The following is a 14862-nucleotide window of genomic DNA, read 5'->3' as shown; positions in this document are numbered from 1 at the left end:
AAGCGGTAACTGGTGGCCGAGAGTGTGGGTGGTCGTGAAGTGGGTAACAGTGTTCCACTTTGGTCGGATCAGCCTCTCGGCGTCCCAGGCTCTGAGGAGTCCCGGCTGATTCGCATTTAGCTCTGAAAACTCTCTCGAGTCGAAATACTCGGGAGGAGAATCAACACTGGCAGAGTCGAAAGATTCTCCAGAAGGTCATGAATTTATTTCATTATGGAAAGTTATGCCGCAAGGTATAATACACGGCTTGCAAAGGCTCGTGAGGATGTGGTGGTAATACTCCTGGTGGACCTCGCCCACTCTACCGTATCACGCTGATGTTAGCTAGGCAACCCATTGTCCAGCCAAAAAGTCCTCTGAGTGGACGAGTTTGCCTCAGAGGCCGGTTTTCGTCGAACCTCCCGTGAAGGTTCGGGTGGCGCCCGACTATTGAGCGATTGAGACGGCTAAAAATTAGTTTGGATTCTTCCTGGGTGAACAACCCGGGAAAATATCTTTAAAAAATTTTCTAAGTTGTTTTCGCTGTATTTTTGCTTCCGAATGGAAGCATTGAAATCGTTCAATTTTTTTGATTTTCTAATTTTGCGTGGAAATGATGTAGAATCGTCTGAAATCTAAAAATACAAAATTTGAGGACCATGTGTGTATGTGAGGGTGGTCGAATCGGTCAATTTGATGGTCAACTTTTCGAAAATTGAAGAAATAAACGGCTATAATTCCCAAAAATCTGAAATTTTCTCATATTATAGGTATTAATGAGGACTAACTCTGTGTTCAAGTTCAGCCGGATCGGTTCAGCCGTTTTGGAGAAATCGACGTTTGTTTCTGAATCGTTTTTCGGAAATATCTCGGAAACTATCCAACCGATTTCTATTTTTTTTCAAAATCTTCGTCTTGATGTCGTCTATCTCAATCAATCAAAATATATATATATGTCTTCATACAAAGTTTTCGAGATATTTCAATTTTGCGGTTTTCCGCTGAAAATCCTTGTACGCGCTCAGTTTTGAAGAAATGAACATATCAACTTGATTCTGAAAAACCAAAATTCATTTTGTTCGCAGGATTCTAAAGAACATTTTTCACTTAAAATTTTTTTTGATACAAACAAAAATTGCGCCGGTAATCGCTTTTGAACAATTAAATTGTTAATAACTATTGAATGCCTTGCTTAATTTGAAAAAAAAATTATATATTCGGTTTCAGCACATCAAAATACACCGAATATCAAAATTTCAAGTTTTTACATAAAAATTATGCCTTTTGCCCTCAGCGTGTGGACTAAATTGGCTGTATTTTGGAATGAATTTCTCCCTGATTTTTTTTTCGTGTGAAAATATACTTCCACCATGCATATAGGTGTTGGGGTCAGGGGGCTATATTTTATGACGATTACCCCACCATAAAACGAATGAAAAAACGGTCAAACGACGTGCAAAATTCAAATAAATTTGACAGAGGTGAATAAAATCCCACGTGTATTTTGGTAAAATTCTCAAGGGAAAAAAAAAGTAAAAGATAAATACACTGAAAAATTGAGTTTTGCACTACCTTCATATTTCATGAAACAGTAAAAATAACGGAAGGATAATTGAAAAATGAAAAACGCACCTATATTGGCGTATCAATATCACGGTATTCGGTTCGTCCCATATGTGGAGTTTCGAGACGAGAGACCGTTCGCTGACGAACCATGTTCGCGCGAACCGTTCGCCTGCCGTCCGCTCGTGTATGATGGCCTTTAAATTCACTCCTACTGTTTATAATCACCGGCAATCAATGCCTTTCTTAAAATAAAAAAACAAAACAAAAAATCAACCCAGAACGAAACCCAACATGTATGACGGCTCAAAATTCTTGTTTTCATTATAGACATTACTGAAAAAAATGAAATAATTAACCGTTACGTAACTGACAAAATTCAAGTTTTTCAACTTTTCTTTTTTCTGAAAATTCGTTATTTGGAGCATCGAAAGATTGGAAGAAATTTTCAAAAGGACATTCTCATAGATGATGAAAAATGGAAACTTTGGACCCTTAATAGATCGAAAACGGATGAGTAGAACGTGAGTTATTGTAAACAAACGAACCAATTTGAAAAAAGTCATATCTTCGAGCTGGGGTGTCAAAAAAAAATAAAAAAATTTGAAAGATAGTTTTTCAAGCCCCTCAATTGTATTAAAAATCGTCATCCATTTTCAATAGGGTGAGGGTCAGCCGCAGACTCATTTGGCATGAAATATCTCATTGTTCCACGGGAGAGATCTTCCTTCATGTTGAATCAATTTAGTTGTAGACATTGAAGAAATTTCCAACCAAAACATGAGAAATTCCGTGTCAATAATTTTTCTCGGGAGAAATTTATATCTCTTTCGGGTCAAGGCTCAGCTTATATTAAGTGAATATTCCTGAGTAATTTCTTTTCGTTTCCAGTAAACACTTATGATTTACACGGAACAAACGATAATTTCAAGAGAACACTTGATTATATTTTCCGAAAACTGTGATATTGGCAAAACTAAATAATTTCAACGGTAATTTTTTCTCGGGAAAAATAATATTTCTTCCCCATCAACGTATACTTTCTACGATATAATCTCATGGGGTTCAAGCACATCAAATGATTGTGGTACAATAATTCATTTGTTTTCCTATCGATAATGGAAATTCTGGGACTAATATTTCTAATGGCCATGACAAAAAATTAATTTTTGTGATCTCAAATTCATTCACATCAGGTTTATGAATTTCTTCAGAATGAATTTTTTCTCTCAGTGTTTTAAAGCTGAAAAACGTAGACGGTTCTCTCTAAGCAAACTGATTGAATTTTGAATCGATTTAATTGATTGAATTTTAGACCTCGATGAAAATCATATTTTAGTTCTATTGGAAATTACTTAGATAGGCCTATGTTTTTTCTTGTGACAATTTCTATAGAAAATGATCTGAATTTAATTTGTATGGAGGCTAGATAAAGGTTGAATTGTTCTTTTTTATTATAACTTGGTGCGGTCATTTTCGTTAATGAATTAGTAAACTTCATAATCCATTTCTGGTAGAAGTACGATGGAAAATTCGAAAGAAAAGTCGTATAATCTATTTCTTCTTCAACATGGAATTTCATTGGAAGGATCACCTGAGATGAGATTGAATAATATACGCATGCACGGAGAAAAAAATCCCAAAAAAATTCTGAATACCAGAAATGATGCGGAACTGTATCCGACCAGAGTCATTCTAATCCGCGTGAGGATTATTTATATATCCCCATGAGTTTTTCAAAGAAACCACCAGAAAAATTCTACGACGGCACAGGAAAAATTCTCGGGTAGCATATGAATCATTGTGGGTCCTCTTTTTTTCTGTTTGGTGCATTTCATATAAGAAGATTTGAGAAATTTTATCGTGCGAACCCTCAATTTTTCCTGCCCTGCTACAGAATACTTCATATCCTCGTGTATCAACGCCTCGGTCACCGTGGGTAGACGTCGTGCGAAATTGTCCATGTTCGCAAAAACTTTTTTTTTATGTTCCGAAAAATTTTGTCATTGTTAAATCTTAACCCGCAGGGTAAGTTTCAAATCCCCTCATTTTTTTCATTTTTTTGAAAAATTCTAGCTGATGGAGTACCCCACCCCCTCCTTTGTGCCCCAGACACCAAAAAATTAAGGAGAAACGGGTTTTTTTCTAAACGCGGTTTTCTCCGGCCGAGTGACGAAAAATAACTTCTTCGACATTTTTCTCTCCATCCATCAGTTAACCATTCAACACAGACTGTAATCTTTTGGCTACATAGTCTTCGACTAATTTTACTCGTTCTTCAATGAATTACCTGCGAGGAAGTGTTCATAGAAATGCAGTCACGCACTACAGCATTATGTTAGATACCATAATGATATCACCACAAAGAAACTGAAATAGAAAGTGCACCGTAGATGATTGTTCGATGATGTGGAGTATACGGAGTGTGTTCGGGGTGAACCATTCAAATTCATGCAATTAGTAGAAATCATTGACAAAAAAACTTTTTCTGGTTAATATATATTGGAATAAGATCGTTATCCCCATTGTTTCCATTACAGTGGTACTCGTCTATTTATTTTTATTCATTGAGTTACAATGGAAAGCATTTAAGGGGGGGTCACATCACTTTTTTCAAGTATCAGAATGATTTGATCGAAAATTCTGGCGACTTTCTTTCAATTTCTCCTTTATGTCAGAAAAAAAGTATAAACAAGAAAAATAATGAATTTTGCATTTTTGAATCCTATTTTTTTTATTTAACAGAAGAAATGTATTAATTTGCAATTCCATACGCTTGATTTTGCAGAAGGTTATCTCGAATACCCATAACAATTTTAGTTCCAAAATATCGAAAATTGTAGGAGATAGCTTTTTACGAATCAAGAGGGTGAGGTGTCAAGGTTTGACCTTCGCAAATATCGTGTAGTAAATGGACGAATCACCCTTGTTGCGGAATTTTCGAGAAAAGACGAAAACGAAAAACTGTTTTCACTTTTTCTTAGAATTATGGAATTCTATGCCTAACGAAATCTGAGGTGTCAAGTACTCCACACCTTTCATACAGTAGTAACCGCTCTTGCTACTGCCTTGATCCGGTTATGAAACGAGGGGATTCGAAGAATCAAAAATTGGAGTAACAAATTCGCTTTTTCGGAGGTGTGGAATTCCACACCTTAAAAAATTGCAGGTGTGGAGTACTCTGCACCCTCCATCACACCACAGTCGGCGCCCCTGAGTCCTACAATTTTCAATGTTTTTCAGCGAAATTCTTTTTGGGGCATTCGATATGACCTTCCGCAAATCAAGCGTAAGGATTTTCAAATTTCTCGATTTCTCCTGTTAAATAAAAAATAAATGCTATTAAGAAATGAAAATGAATGATAAGTCAAATCACCTCATCATCTAGAACAAAAACGTAAATATCGCATCAACCACTCTAAATGTAGCCAAACGGCAAATGAGAAATTCTAGATTAATATTTTTTTCGTCGATACCTTTTCTCCTATCTCGCTAGAGTTAACAACTAAACGCTCTGGAGTGCACTGACACGCAGTGCAATAGCTCCCGCATTTACTCTTATGTTCCCACCGCGTTACCCTTATCTACTACATTTCTCACGAAAAAAACCGAGGTTTCACCTGTTTTTTCAACGATTCCAAAAATTTATTATGAAGAATTACGAAATGCTGTGATGACAATAATTTGATGAGTTATGAACTCATCAAATAGCATTGTGTAAAGATTTGAATGTTCAACTAATCCTTTGCCTTCTTTTCTTTATTTTTGTTTTTTAAATTAAATTTCATGGAAAAACTAAAGAACTCGCCAAAACAATGGGAGAGGGGCGCGTGAATTTTGGAACGTAATATACAAGGGGCGGCGGGTCCACGTTTGTGACGGCTTGCGACTGAGGGAGGAAAGGAGGTCTAAAAAGTCCACAAAACGTGTGACGTAATATTTGAACGACCCCTTCAATGGGGCATTCCAGGGGATTTCAATGAAAAGAAATTCAATGTTACTCTCGACGTAAATTGAACACCAGAAAAGTTATGGTGCCCCCCATAATTTTCCCGGTGCTGCACGATAATTTTTCTCGTGCAGCATGACAATTTTTCTGGTGCTGCATATGAATTTTTCAAGTGTGCAAGTTGTTCCTCGTTTATGGTGCTAGCACATGAATTTTTCTAGAAAATATTTGTCAGCGCAATTTTTGTCAATATACACACGCTCCATGAGTATAAATTGTCGATTTACAAAGACGGTATGACAACAAATTTTACATGACTCGTGGTAAATGACGTTTTTGACGAGTGTGATTATAACCCTCGCCTTTGCCTCGAGGCCTGTAAATCTCACACTCGCCTCACACTTGTTTTACAAACTCGAAATTTAGCCTGTGCTTTTTTTTACATGTCGCTTTACACACACAAAATTTACATTATACCAACCGTGCTGAAAATGGTATCATACGTAACGAGTTGGTACTGGTATTTTACGTAACGGTTGAGAAATAATGTTTTTGGTGAGTGTTCTAATTATGCTCGTCAAAAACGTCATCTACCACGAGTTATTTAATTTTTGCTTCCGGATGGAAGCATTGTAATCGTCACAATTTAAGTTTCCAATTTTTTTTGTGGGGGTGACTAAATATGGTCTAATTAGTTGAAAAATGTGATTTCTAGACCATGTATGTATGTATGTATGTATGTATGTATGTATGTATGTATGTATGTATGTATGTATGTATGTATGTATGTATGTTTTTTTTTTTTTTTTTTTTTTTTTTGTCTGTTGGGAGAATGCATTTAGGCACGACCACCTAAGGGAGGGGGATGATGGTTCCCTCCGTCAGGTGAGTGTGGGACTCGGACAGATTGTCAATACCCACTAAACTCCATTCAGACATCTTCACTAACCTTTGATCCCCTCACGGTACGACCGTTAAGTATGACTTCACGAGGGAGGTCTCAGCTGATTGCTCTTCCTCATTATTCGCCTAATGTACGTCTCCCTACCAAGATGGTGTGTATGGGTAGGAGGTTCCAATAGGTTTTCCCTCTATTCTGCAGCTTTACGCTTACGTTCCTCAATTCTGAGCTCCTTCATAACTTCTGCTGCGAAGTTGCTCGTTGCGTCCCAGGCTGCCTTTGACGAGAGCATAGCTTTAATCAAGGTCTCTGACCGAATCTTCTCTTCAAGGACATTTTCCCAACTACTGCGTTGTGTGTTAAAACGAGGACACATGAAGAACACATGTTCCGCATCTTCACTGACTCCGACAACATCTGGGTCAGGTAATAGTTGACTTCGCCATGTTCACGGGTCAGCCACACATCCACCTGTGGGATAAGACGGTGTGTCCATCTTCCTTTTGTAGCGGTATCCCACAGCAGCTGCCATCGGCGTATGCTGTTTCGACGCTCTTCAGTTCTGAGTTCTTCCGAGCTCAATGTAGTGGATCCTTTTCGCCGGTAAAGTGTTCTCCGTTCTTCGGCTAGTACTTCAATGGGCAGCATCCCGGCAATGACACACACTGCATCCTCAGACACTGTGCGATAAGCGCTGGAGACTCGCAAGGCACTCAGCCGATAGACTGGCGCGATTTTTCTCCGTGATTCCTGGGTTTTGAGCGTATCAGCCCAGATGGGCATTCCATATGTGAGCACAGATGTGACTACTGACGACAGTAATGTTCTTCTCCTTTGCTTCGGACCTCCTATATTGGGCATCAGCCGTGATAAGGTCGCTCTGACCACCGACGCTTTGGCACCCACGTGCTCTGCCTGCTGCTTGAAGTTAAGTCGGGTATCAATCATCACTCCCAGATACCGAAGAAATGGCTGGGATGTGATTTCATGAGCTCCAACTTGTAGGGTGATGGTCTCCACCTGCTTCCTACTTGTAATGAGCACTGCATGTATGTATGTATGTATGTATGTATGTATGTATGTATGTGATCGGTCCCTCGAAAGGTTTCATCGACGATTTCCCCATGACAAATGTATCGAATTCCATTTTTTTTTTACTAAATGTACACATTCATAAGCGCTATTTAATAACACCAATTGAAACTTGATCCATAATGTAGTTTTTTAAAGATTGATATTTTTTTGAAAATCGATTTCTCGACGATGGCTCAAAAATTTACCATTTTAATGGATTCAATAACGCATTAAAATATTCCTTTCAATGCCCTCTTGACCGAGTTCGAATATCATGGGATCAGCATAATTTGTTCTTGAATTATTCAGTTATAGCGTCAAATAAATCGCAAAAAGATCATCAGTATTGGGGCTTGATTGGAGTATAATGACGGCTTGGTTGGGATTTAATCGGCATTTAGTTAGGATTTAATCGGGACTTAGTCGGGGCTTAATCAAGGCTTAGTCGGACTTTAATCGGAACTTAATCCCTTCAAGTTTGGGAGACTTGAAGTTTTGCACTCTGAGGTTTTGAAAATCAATTTTTCGCCGATAGGTCAGCTTCAGTTAGCTTCGCTCCCTGTTCACTTCTCTCGCTCAAACCCCCGTGTGACTATTAGAAGCTAAAATTGAAAGGAAAAAATCAAAGAAAATAACCAAATATATATTTTATATTTGAATAATAATATTCCAAACATTAAATAAAAATCGCTCTTAACTATAATTAACTTAGAACCAGGTCCATCCGGAAGCAAATTGCTAATTTATTAGCAAAGAGAACTATGTTAAGTTGGAAATAATGCAATGACCCACTTGTTTTTGTCACACATTATCTGTAAATCGATAATTTTACAGACGTTGTGCGACAAGATAGTACTAGGAAAGTACTATTCAATGTACTCGTAACGCAATATGCGATTTCACTTCACAAACACTGAATTTTCCGCAGTACGGTTGTGGCTGGGCTTACATTAAACTTACTGAGACGACTGTGGACCCGTACAAAATCATTACTACAAACGCTATCCATAATTTTACTGGCTCAATTCAACACGACAAGATTTACAATGTCAAATGGGGTGGTAAATGGAGAACAGCTCAAATCTGTTTCATAAGAGGTAACATTTCGCTGACCTCATCCTTGCCTTCAACCGAGCTTTTCATCGGGAGATACAATTAATAATTGGAGTTTTTATTTGCATTGAAGATACGATTGAGGAATTAGACGAAACTAAAAGCAGTAGGCGACCACAAGTTCGTCCATTAAACAATAAATTGATATCTGCGTCGAAGGTTACAGATGCAGAATCAAGTATCGTTGATGTTACTGAGAGTGATGCAGAACAGTCCCACAATGCTCAGAATGTACTGGAAAAATGGAAGGAGGCATTGCGTCAGCAGTTGTTGGAGGTGAACAGAAGGCTCATTTCCTGAGATAAATATTTCTAATTAATCTGGATCTCGTATAATGAAAAATCGATCATGAGCGACAGATAACACAACCAACTTCTACAGAATTTTTTTTTTCGTTTTTTTTGTAAAGGCAAAGTTGAAAAATGAGCTTCCCACTGCTGGTAAATCCACCATTCCAAAAAATAATGCACAGAATGAGCGTGTCACTGGTATGATGGAGCATGATCATCTTACATGCTCCAATTTCGACACCTGTACTGATGGATTTAGAAGACACCGGAATAAATTTTTTAAAAAGAACAATGAAAACACAAAAGGCAATATACCTGGCGAAAATAGACAAAGTAAGTTGAAACTGTGTTCCACATTCACATTATGATAACCTTTATTCAGTTGAATCTTCGCGATAGTCCTATATTTTCAACTTGGGGAGGTAAAATAAAGGAGTCGCCCACATGCGGGATCAAGCAGCTGAAGGCGACGGTGGTAAGCACATGGGTAAGGGTTCTTTATTTTACCTCCCTTGGTTAGATCAGTACTGTTTACAAAGGCGTAAGGGCAAAGTCCAGTAAATGTATACTTACTTTGCACCCGCCGACCCGAAAAAGTACTCCCCAATTGATGTGAATTAGACCTGGATTATGCATTCACATTGATCGAACAATAATTTTATCGATTTTATACTATAATATACTATTCCAAGTTCTACTTACAATTTTCGACGCCAATGCGTAAATACACAATTGATTTACAATAGGAAACGCAATTGGAAACTTCTGATGACGAAGAAGATAATCGTAACTCAACTAATTATCTATCTAAACGAGCTTGCATACGACCAGGAAATAACATGGAAAAAGTAAGTTCAGTCAGAAATGAGGAACATTGAGATCTTAATCTTATTCCTTATTTCTATTTTTAGAAGCCCCGAAAACGACTCACAGAAATAGAAGTCACTGAGAATAAGAATCAAGTTGAGCATGTGACAAATCAAGTTCAGGTAAGAAATAGTTGGTAGTCTATACAATGCTTAAAAAGACGTACTACAATAGTGGTCCTCCAGAGGAGAACGATATTTCGATCTTTAGGACATATAGACCCACTTTGACGCATCATAGGGGATTTTAACTGCAAATATTATTTTTATTATTCATATTCTCACTGCATAAAGCAACATTACTGCCATCAATACCGACAATTTTTTTCCTTCAGGACAAAAATGAAATGGCTGGGAAAGTTAAAGCTAAACCTACTGTGCTATCAGTGGTAACTACTGATATTTCTGGGTTTCCATTATCACTGGTATAACGAAAACTTATCAACATTATTCTCAATTGTCGTATAACGTTATAAAATCAGTTGGATTATTGTTCTTAATTAGCTTTGTACGAAAATAGTCACCTCTGTTGATATAGATCCGTAAGCTTCCTCCCTGTTCAGTCTTTCTCCATTTGTAGAGGAATGAGCCTGCTGCTGCACATAAAAGAGCTTCGACAACCTACAATAATGAACGCGGAAAAGAAAACGTAGATCACACAAACGAGGATGGATTCACTAAGACTGTCATCGAGGTTTTGCCGGGAAACTCCTCACAAGTACGAAGATTACTCCTATTTCGAGATGTAATTCATAATTAGTAAACAAAGACCGACACGGGAAGCTTAATCTCTATAATCGCATACGCCTTTGAGATCTCACGTATGAAAAAATCCAACAGAAAATCCTATCAAATTCGCTAGAAAATGCTATAGGATTCCTATTGAATTTTCTAATATTTTTTGCCATTTCTATTGACATGTTCGATAGGAAATATTGTATAGAAAAAGTCAATAGAAATCGATTTCCCACAGGATTTCTTTGGCTCAAATTTTCTTTTTTTTGTTTGATTTTCTTGAAGGGAAGAAAATAAAAATTGAATGCAAAAAATTTAGAATATTTGAGCCGAGAAAATTTCTGAGAAAATATCTCAATAGAATAAGTTCTATAGAAAAGTGGAATTCTATTGACTTTTTCCATATTATATTTTCTATTCAATATGTCAATAGAAACGGCAAAAAAATAAGAGAAAATTCATTAGAAATCTAATAAAATTTTTCAGCGAATTCGCTAGGATTTCAAGTTGAGGATTTGTCCTTCGCTGCAATGATGTCTATTCATTTTTCTTAGTTCCATCATTTCTACATTTTTTTCTTGGTTACAATCAGTATATGATATCTCATTTCCACTCTTTTTTTTCTTTCTCCAAAATCCCGTTTGATGTTCAGAAGCGTCTGGAAAACGACAAAGATATGTAGGATATATGGGCCAGTTTTGACGAGTATTCCGACGCAAGTCGAGAACCTGACTCATCTGCAACTTCCCATTGTCTGATGCCGCCCAAAGAAGTACGTTAGAAGTCTATAGTTGACTGTTGACTGATTTAAGGAAAAATAAGTATCGTAATTATTTTCAGACGCCATCACCTGAGGTACAACTCAACCGAGAAAATAATGCCTCCGATAAAATGAATAATGTGAATTCGCCTATGGATCGATTATTAAAGGTTCCTCTACCGACATCATCTAAGGTACCCTTGATTTGCTGATGATTCCATATTTACTATTCATTTCTCATTCTTCATTCATCTTCTATGGCTATTTTTTTCTATCTCTTCTCGAACTCGGCTATTAATTCTGATATTGATGATAATTCTCTAGGCCAAATTCATTGAAAAGAAACAACCACGTGATTCGGATAAGAAGAGCAACGATAATTGTACTCAGCACATCAATTAGGCGAACCTACTGAAAAGATCCATTGAGAGAAGCCAGCAAAAAGTCATGCAACTCATTGAAGATTTAACAAAAAAAGTTAATGTTCTTGTAGATAACTGGAAGCAATCAAAAAGTGAATATATTGAGCATAAGAATACTTCCTTCGATGATACTGTCATCACACTAATCACGCTAAACAACAAGATTTCACAGATACTCCACAACAAACTCCTAGTGAAGGTATGGAACGATACCGCATGGATCCTAAATCTGGTTTTGTGCGACTCGACGAAAATGGAGTAAGTTCCATTATTAATTCTCAAATGAAATTGAGGACCGTTGTATTGTGATCGTGCGCGTTGAGATGTCATTTTGAAAATAAATTTCCTTCCATTACAAATATGCTTTTTCGTGACGTTTCTTTAATAGAATTTACTTTGTTACCAGGTAAGAAATATCCACATTGGGAAAGGCATTTGGATCAAAGAGGCAGGCTATGATGAAGTTGTGTGGACTGCTAATCAACTAGCGTCTTCGTAAGAAATATGGGATTTAACCATTTTGGTGAGGAGATGAAGAATTTTACTGTGACTGGGATAACTTCTGCTGTGACCGGGGGAAAAAAAGAAGCACTTGATCCCACAAAATGCATTGCTATCCGAGAAATCACTGATTTCTACCTAAGGAATTATCGAAAATGGACGAATGAGGAAAACATTTTAGAAGAAGTAAACAAAGTGGGTTATTATTTGGGACTGAAGGTAAACGATATGAACCAGAAAGCACGAGAACCAAAAGAGAGTGAGTATCAGATCTGTGATTACATTGATTATTCATAACGTTCTAGAACATAAATCGATAGCAGTTTTCAGGACATCTGGCTACTGTGATTATGTAGCTCAATTTCCATTGAATTAGCTTTAATCACTGAGTCGTCTCCATTTCATATTCTTTTTTTTTAGAGTCTGCATCAAAGGCAAAAAAACCAAGAGTTTCACGTGCAAAAACCGACACTAAACCAAAGAAACAAAAAAAAACGATTATTAAAAAGAAAATGAAAGGAGATAATCGCGAAGGGCTGAAACCTATGGCAAGCCCGTCTGAATTCGATTGGGATCTTGAGGAAGACTTAGCTCCAAATGCATCAGATAATGATGGCGATAATGATTCAACGGCAGGAATACGAGCTCAGCGTGAATAGATATTATTCAGAGATTATGGAAGACCTGAGACATTGAAGCATATTATTCCTTGTTCATAGAAACCTTACTGTGAAGGGGAAATAGAACTTACCATCGGAGTAGAGAAGAGTGATGATTTTCCCAACGATTTATTTTCGATTCTATCCCAAGAAAATGGCCCAAACTCTCCGCAAGGATTAAGGGTGACATAACGGAGGGCAGTCAACTGCACTTTTTTGGATTTATGCAAAAAAATTTTATTCTGTAATTTTTTTCTTTGCATAAATCATAAAACCTATAGTTGACGGCCCTTTGTTATGACACCCTCAATTCTTGGCGAAAATTTCAGTCATTTTCATTGGATAGAGTCGAAGATAATCAGTTTGAAAATAGTATATTACGATACAAGTGAAAAAAGTAGTTGTTGACGAGTGTGAGAGTTACAGGCCAAGCCGAAGGCGAGGTCTGAAATTTCCAAATTCAAGTGATATTGCAAAACTATGCCAAAATTACTAATGCTTATAGTAAATAGATGTATGCCCCAAAAATGATTGTATTCACAGAAACATCTATAGTTTTAGTAACATAATATTATTGATTGTGTCTGTCACAAAATACAGCTACATTTATGCTTCAGTGAATGTTGTCACGTGATTCTAGCGATTAGTTAACTTTCCATATGGAAACAGAAAATGGATGACATTTATCTCTTTAAAATATATTTTTTAACTCTAATATTAATAAATTTCATCATCCCAGAAATATGATAGTACTTACCAGAAATCGTAATCTGTCTTTACCGATGAAACAATCCTTCAAGCACTGAGTAAACATTTTTCACATTTTTGTAGTTAAAATTAGTTGAATATATACTGTTTATGGAAAAATGGTCTAATTATTTTATTCCTAGTATCCTTCCCTATTTAATACATAAATCGCGGTATTCCTCTGGGAACCAATTGAGAGTGCCTTCTAATCCTATCTGTGATTATTATGGGCATCATAGTATTTCTACGAAACCAGATCAAAAGAGTCGGTTTTATCTTATGGGAATGGATGAGAATTCCCATTTGTTCTCATTAAAATTTTCGTAGGTAACCGAGCCGCATAACTTGACTTATCAGTAGGATACAAACGGAAATCTCATTGAAACCTAAAGAAAATTCATTCTCATTGCCTGGCTCCAAACATGGCAGTCTTCAAGAACCAATGGGATCTTATTGGTCCTCTTGTTGATTCCCATTACTTTTTCCAAGACTGATCTCACTCGCGCTCAAAAACAAACCAATGAGATCCAATATGGAAATGACAATAACGTCATCATTTCTTATTACCAAAATTTGTACCCAATAGGAATCAATGAGTCTTTCTGACCAGGGTAGTGTATTGAAGAGTTCGGAAAGACGTTATTATTAAGGTAATAAACATTAAAATAGTTAGAATATAGTAAAAAGTGCAACATAAAATAATATTGCATCATTTCATGATTTCCCCCGAAGTGGTTTTGTATATCCTGTGACGTATTTCTTACCTCTGCGGAAGATAATAGATACGCAGCCCTCAGCGACCCAAACGACAAACCAAAGGTTGGGCGCCAGAACGTATGAAACGTTCACCAAAATCGAAGACGAAATCAAACGAGTGATAAAATAAACAACGATGAGAGAGCGATCGCCGACAGCTCAGATCAACCGCGGAGGCGGCTGGGTTCCACAAAGACGCTGTAATTCCAAATCACGTCGATAATTCCTCCACTGTTTGGTAATGCCAAAATTCTAAATTAAATAAATAAAGTAATATACGAACAGCGATAATGCGAAAATTCCCTGAAGCTGAAACATTGCCCCGAGAATTCCCCTTTGGATATCCGAATTTACACGATACAAAAATACGGAAATCAAGCATCGACAAAGACGCTGTAATTCCAAATCACGTCGATAATTCCTACACTGTTCGGTAATGCCAAAATTCTAAATTAAATAAATAAAGTAATATACGAACAGCGATAATGCGAAAATTCCCTGAAGCTGAAACATTGCCCCGAGAATTCCACTTTGGATATCCGAATTT

Source organism: Diachasma alloeum, unplaced genomic scaffold, assembly GCF_001412515.2.
Source record: "Diachasma alloeum isolate Michigan unplaced genomic scaffold, Dall2.0 Dall_scaffold_01240, whole genome shotgun sequence".
Lineage (NCBI taxonomy): Eukaryota > Metazoa > Arthropoda > Insecta > Hymenoptera > Braconidae > Diachasma > Diachasma alloeum.
Note: the sequence above shows the minus strand (reverse complement) of the source record.